Source organism: Teleopsis dalmanni, chromosome 1 (genome assembly GCF_002237135.1).
Source record: "Teleopsis dalmanni isolate 2A chromosome 1, ASM223713v2, whole genome shotgun sequence".
NCBI lineage: Eukaryota > Metazoa > Arthropoda > Insecta > Diptera > Diopsidae > Teleopsis > Teleopsis dalmanni.
Genome location: NC_051846.1, coordinates 43,042,793 through 43,050,335, shown reverse-complemented (window position 1 = coordinate 43,050,335; position 7,543 = coordinate 43,042,793).

Here is a 7,543-nt window from a genome sequence, read left to right as displayed (position 1 = left end):
AATATAAAATTAATTTTTGTTGTTGTAGTTCACTACCTTTCGAAAAACCTCTTTATAACTATTTTATAAAAATTTAATAATCACGTCACACACATACCAAAAATAAAAATAATACATAAATATATCTTATAAGCAAATTATTTTTAATAAATTTATTAGTACTGTTTTTATATGTAAAGAATTTTTTATAGCTGAATCTATTACTGTTTAAAATCTTTTTTTAAATATTTTTAATTAAAAAAAAACATACAGTAATATCCCCTATAACGCGGTAGATTGTTTCAACTTTATAGGAAAACGCATTATAGGGGTATTTCCGTATACCTCGTATACACATGTGCAAAGGTACGCGAAGTTAATTATGTACTGTATAAATCCCAGCGTTGTATGGGGGAATGCACCTGTTATGCAGGGGATTGATATCGCGTAATATGAAAACGCATTATAAGGGTACTGCGTTATAGGAGAGATTACTGTATATATATTATTGCCTTCATAAATTTTCATATGCTAACAGAGGTGCAGCTTTTAAATCCTTCTGCAAATTTCCTTTTATGATCTCAAGCGGCTCCAAACGCTTTCCTCTACCTGTAATTTCAGCTTCGAGAACAGAAAAAAGTCACACATAGCTATGCAAAATGACTATGGTGCTGCGTCTATCACATTAGTTAAGTTTTTTGTCAAAAATTATTTCACAACGATGGGTTTATGCCATCGCAGAACATTCGAAAGTATAAATTTAAAAAAAATTAATGCCAACCAACTGCTGTTATCGACCACAAATTTCTTATAACAGAAATGGAATTGTGGCGTTATATTTTATGTGGATTTTTCAAATTATAAATTTTGAATACTTTTAATATTTTGAATATTGAAATGTATTTTACAAGTTCTTTTCTTAATAAAAAATAAAAATTAAAAACAATTATTATAATTTAAAACTATATAAACTATATAACTATATAAAAACTAAATTTAAAATATATATAAAAAAATTTAAATAATTTAAACAAAATACAATACACTATATATGTTGTATAATTTTTTAAAATTTTTAAAATCTTCACTCTATATATAGGCTCTATACATAAATAATAATATGATACTAAAAAATATAAATAATTCCACTCAATAAACAAAATCAAAAATAATAAGTAGAAAAAAAATAGCCCACATTAATTAGACTTCACATTACACTTCCAGTGCGTCTACTTAACCGATTTTCATAGTATATACGACTATACCAATTAACACTTCTACTCAATTAGTGTAAAATATAGATTCAAGTTGCGTGCGACAGAACTAATCAATTTCAATTTACACTGTCAGTAACGCCTTGTCGAATTTTGCACTGAATTTCAAATTTTATTTAATTATTTTGGTAAAAATATAATACAAAAACAACAATTACCAATGCAAAATTTGTTTAAAAAATGTACCATTTTTATGCTCTAACTCATGAATTAAACTAAAATATAGCTTATATATATAGGTATATATATTTTGTTAAAATTAAAAAAAAAAGATATATAAAAATAATTTATTTCATGCCTCCATTAACTACTTGCTTAATTTAATAATATTATAATTTTAACAGAACTATAATTATTTCCGAGTCCATTCCAATAAAAAGATATAAAAGATATAAAAGCTATAAATTAAATCTGTTTTTAACACTACCAACATGGTACGTCTATTCCATATTATGCATAAAATGACAATATTAACAAATAAATTATGACCTATTTGATAGACTATGTTCGAGTTAGACTGTATGTTTTCTTTGGATAGACCGTGTATTCCGGTAAATGTTGTTTATGGTACTGCGAAAAAAGAACTTTATTAGTGACATACATATGTCACGAATCAATGTATGTTGCGAAAACAACTCTAGCTCGATGTGACCACACTTTGCCATGACTATGGTCTTCAAACTGTTGTATACTACACGAATGTGATCTTCCGATAATTTGGCCTATTCTTGAACAATAGCCCAGATAGAATAGCCCATTGGATTTGCATCTGACAAATTCAAAAGCCATTGTGTGACGAAAGAAAGTGTTAAACATGATTTTTAAACCATGTTTAGTTTACACGAGCTTTATGAGACTGTGCCGAATCTTGTTGGAATATCCGTGTTCTACGACCAAAATAGTTGCGTTTTGCAAATTGCTCTAAAGTAACTTCCAAAACATTTTCCTGATAATAAATCGCAATTAATTGTTTACATAAAATAAGTTATGCAAAATCTAATTTCAAGTATCATGTTTTTTTACTTCTTAAATAAAATTTCAGATTGTGATTTAACCATTTATTTCTTCTTAATATAAAGTCCAGTATTATCTAATTATAACATCTTAACTTCAGTAGAATACCATTAAATAATTAAAAAAAAACAAATAAAATTTGAACTAAAAAAAAGTATTTGCATTGTATTATCTATTGTTTCAAGGGAACTATTGCTTACATGACTTTATTAAATATTATTTATCATTAATTAAGTCCTGCAAAAGTGCGACTTCCTTCACAAGCTCACAGCTTTTATTACTTCGTTATCGTAAAATCTCTTATAACTAGGTATTCAAACGAATGTTACTTTATACGTAATCGATTTTTACTGGTTTATATCATCTTGACTTGGATATGGTGATCCAACAACGAAGAGATTTTATAATTACCTAAGTATATAACTAATAAATACATAATAATGCTGACGTTTTCTATCGCATTCTTAGGCGTTCTAAAACCTAGATTTAGATGAAATGCACGCAGTTCTGATTGAAGAACTATAGAATTTCTATTAGAATGATCTAAATCCATTAACACCATGCACACGCATAAGGAGAGAGGTCATATAGAATCCACATTCTTCCATTCACAGAAATAAATAAATATCTTCCCTCCATAAACTTTGTTTATGATAACTCTACTCATATGTTAAACCATAAATTTATATATAACACAATTTACATATAACACAATTTCTCTTATTAACCCATAACGATGCATAAAAGAAATTTTTAATGGAACAATATTTACTTAATTATGTTGTAAAAATAGAAACAAATTATGTTTGCATATTAAACATATAGCAGAACGAAGTTAATTATATATCAAAGGCAGAGAAGCAAGTACATACTCATATTACTTTTAAGTTAAATTAAAATTAACTTAATCACGTTAATAGTATAAGAGAACTCCTTGGTAACGTCATTGAGGAAAGAAACAAGTCAACACTCAAACAAATGTGTACTAATAACAAATTCCTAGAAGAATTAAGTGGAAAATATTTTTATAATAGCACATTTTGTTATTTTTACATTAAAAAAATTTGCAAAAATCTTAGAAATTATAAATTTTGATAAAATATTGTCGCTGTTTTTATTTTACACACATTTTTGCAAACTTTTTATTAAGACCTTTTTGGATTATGCAAAACGCGTAGTCGTACAAGGGACGCATGGGCCACATGGGTCTGCAGTCAAAGAAAAATAATTTTGTATCTATTTATGCTATATAATTATAATATATAAATATATATATCACAATGCGTGATGTCGTGCATGAAATTTAAATTTATTTTCATATTTTTTTTTTAAATTTCATTTATATACTCAAATATGCTTCAACTCGTTGCTAACATTGCTGTGATTATGTCACTGACAATCACTAAGTCAGTTAGTCAGTCAGTCTTATAGATACTTTATTAACCACTTTAGGCATTTGTAGACTTGTACCGAGCCATCGTGTGTTAATTTGGTTACATTGTACTTATTTACTTGTGTACTTTTATTTGTTATGATAGAATTTTTCTAACTGCGTAACATGAAATACGTAGTTACAATTATTATTAAATGCATTATTATGTGGATACAATTTATGAGCATTCAGTGAAAGCTATTTATGTTGTTGATTATTGTTGCAGAAAATTCAATTAAACCGAGTATTCAGTAATGTATTGCTTTCTTTCAGTGTACCATCTCTTTACACGTTAAAAATAATAGTGAACAAGGTCGCCTTTTTAATTAAGTGTCAAAGTGTACGTGCACTCGTATCGATAATTTAATTTTATCATAGAATGTTATTTAGTAATAGCATTCATAGATTGTTTGATAAAAGCTTGATTGCAATAAAGGATGTTTTTTATGGCCAATGGAAAATATTAAAAAAAGTGTGTAACAAAAGCAATATAAACACTTAATATATTAATTACATATGTACAACTAAGTTTTTCAATAAGAATTTTATGCTCTACCTTTGATGCGTTATACTAAACAAAACAACACATCACTTTCGATTAATTTTGATTATGATACACTTATTAAAAGTTTGAAAATAAAGTACTCAAACCCAATGGACAATGAACACAAAACATAAAAAATTATTGTTGAAAAATTCGTCACTTTTTGGTAGAAATACCTTATGCTCAAAAAGTATCCGGATTTTGTTGTTTGTTAACTACTCATAAAGTAATAGATCTTTTTCAAAGAAATTTTTTTTTTTGTTATGTTGGTACTGCCTTTCTTGACATATGGTACAAATTTGAGCACCATCTGTAAAATAGTTTGTTTAAAGCAGCTGCTAATGTAAGACTACCTCAAGTGCATTTAGCGATTGGAAAATTCTTGTTGTACGCGATTTTTTGACCAAACACGGCACCACTGTCATCGCTCAGGCATCATATTTGCCAGATCTGGACCCGTGCGACTTTTTCCTGTTCAAGAAACTCAAATTGGCCCTTCGTGGTAAACGTTTTGAGTCGATTGAATCGGTAAAAGAGAATTCGTTGAAGGAACTAAAAGCCATACCTTCACGGGCCTACGAAAAGTGTATTATGGAAGATTGGGTTAAGCGTTGGCATAAGTGTATCGCTTCAGAAAGAGCATATTTTGAAGGAGATAAAATAAATTTAGAATAAAATTTAAATTTGTGTGTTTGTGTGTTCGACCATTAGTAAGTTTCTGCTGGAAATACCATTATAATGAGTGCTTTTAAATAAAAGATTTATGGAAAAGGAATGAATACAAGCAAAAAATAAAAAACCAGTTTGAAAACAAAAAAAAATTGCTGATTGTAAATCCAAGATCTAAATTTCCTATGCGTAACAAACTTTTCTTATGCAAAGCTATTTATTACACCCCACCAATCTGATCATATGGAATACAATTGTGAAGCAAAACGAACGACACTAATGTAGAATGCTGCAAATATTTCAATCTAAAAAGCCCTAAATACCATTATGTAAATATATAAAAATTCTAAAAGCTGTAATAATATGTAGTAATTCGAATATAGTCGAAACCGGATATAACGACATTAAAGAAACCTAAATTCGTTCGTTATAACCGATATCCCTTATAAGTAAAAATATAAATGAAATAACTTAAAATTATAGTAATGTTTCTAGAAATATGTATATTTACATACTAATATATTATATATAATTTTTTCACGTAAATGAAAAAGTAAAAACATATATCTACAGATTTTATATCTATAAATTATATCTTATATATATCTTATATATCTTATATATCTCATATATCTATCTTATATATCTTATATATCTCATATATCTGTCTTATTTATCTTATATATCTCATATATCTATCTTATATATCTCATATATCTATCTTATATAGCTTATATGTCTCATATATCTATCTTATATATCTTATATATCTCATATATCTATGTTATATATCTCATATATCTATCTTATATATCTCATATATCTATCTTAAATATCTAATATCTCTTATATATCTCATATATCTATCTTATAAATCTTATATATCTTATACATCTCATATATCTATCTTATAAATCTTATATGTATATCATACCTTTATATCTTATATATCTTATATATCTTATATATCTTATATATCTTATATATCCTATATATCTCATATATCTCATATATCTCATATGTCTCATATATTTCATACATCTCATATATCTCATATACCTTATATATCTCACATATCTTATATATCTTATATGTCTTATATATCTTATATATCTATCTTATATATTTTATATACCATCTTATATATCTCATATATCTCATATACCTTATATATCTCATATACCTTATATATCTCATATATCTATCTTATATCTTATATGTCTTATATATCTATCTTATATATTTTATATATCATCTTATATATCTTATATATATTCTGTATCTATATATCTTATATATCTTACATATTCTTATCTTCATCTAATTATTTACTTAGAAAAAGTAATATATAATTTTTATGTGATGGTTATATTTTGAATACATACATATAATCTGCAGTTTCGCAGTTGTCAAGTATTTGCTATAGATAATAATTTTTCTTCAAATACTCTAAAGAGAAGAAAATATTTTTTGTTTGGTCGTTAAAACCATTAATCAGAACCAAAGTTAAATAAAATACGATCGCAATAACTGGATCTGTTGATGTATGGATGTCACTATAGAATATTGCAATTTGTGTGCGGGTATACCTATATGGCAAACCAAATTTAACTAACGAAACGATCATTAAGTCCGGTTGGACATTAAATCCGGTTGGTCATTAAATCCGGTTAGTCTTTATATCAGATGTCGTTATAAGTGATTTTTACTGTACCATAATATTTAATCAAAAAGTTTATTTTATAAAAGGAAATTATACTTTCAAACGAAAAATTAGAATATTTAGAATATTAGAATATAATATATTTAAAACGATTGCACTTAAAAGAATCTTTAGTTGGATAATGTATGTACTATTAATATCTCAAAAATATTTTTTTCAAATAGTTTATTTTACACTCAAATAAATATCTCCTAATTTTATTTTGAATATAGTTTTCTACTGAAGTGAGTTGGATAATTATGGTTTAAAAAAAGTATATCAAACAAAACTCTATCTTTTTTTTGGAAAGAATTACCTTTGACGTTACTTAAGCGGAAGGAAGTCTTAAAAGTACTGGTATAGTATAATAGCAAAAATTCTTACTAAGTGCTCTTTGAAGCTGCATGAAAATTGTTGAGTAAAAAATTAATTTTAACTCTGTTCTAAATTATAATAGTATTTTTTTATATTTAAACATAAAAATTATAGCAAAATATTCAGTTAACATAAGATTTTTATTTTTTTTAATTGGATAGCTAAGAAGAATGTTGTTGGCACTTCAGACGTTTATGTTTCGTTTCTGGTGCATATTTTTAATTCATTTCATTTTAAGACCATGTCCACCATTGAAACGACAGTCTACGTAACTTATAAAGACAAAGTAGCATATATATATATATATGTGGGCTTTTTCTAAGGTAGCTAAGCACAAAAACAAAAACAAAAAAATGCACTAAGCAACGCCAAGACAACTTGCAAATGCAACAAAGGCGAAAGACTTCGTTCTGCAACATATGCTCATATGCTGAGGCACCTCAAGTCTCAGATCTTTTTAGTACATTTTCTTAATAATATTTTACAAGAAGCAAACAGAAAAAAGATTTATGAGAGAAAGTTTAGTTGCACAAAAAATGTATACAATGTTAAAG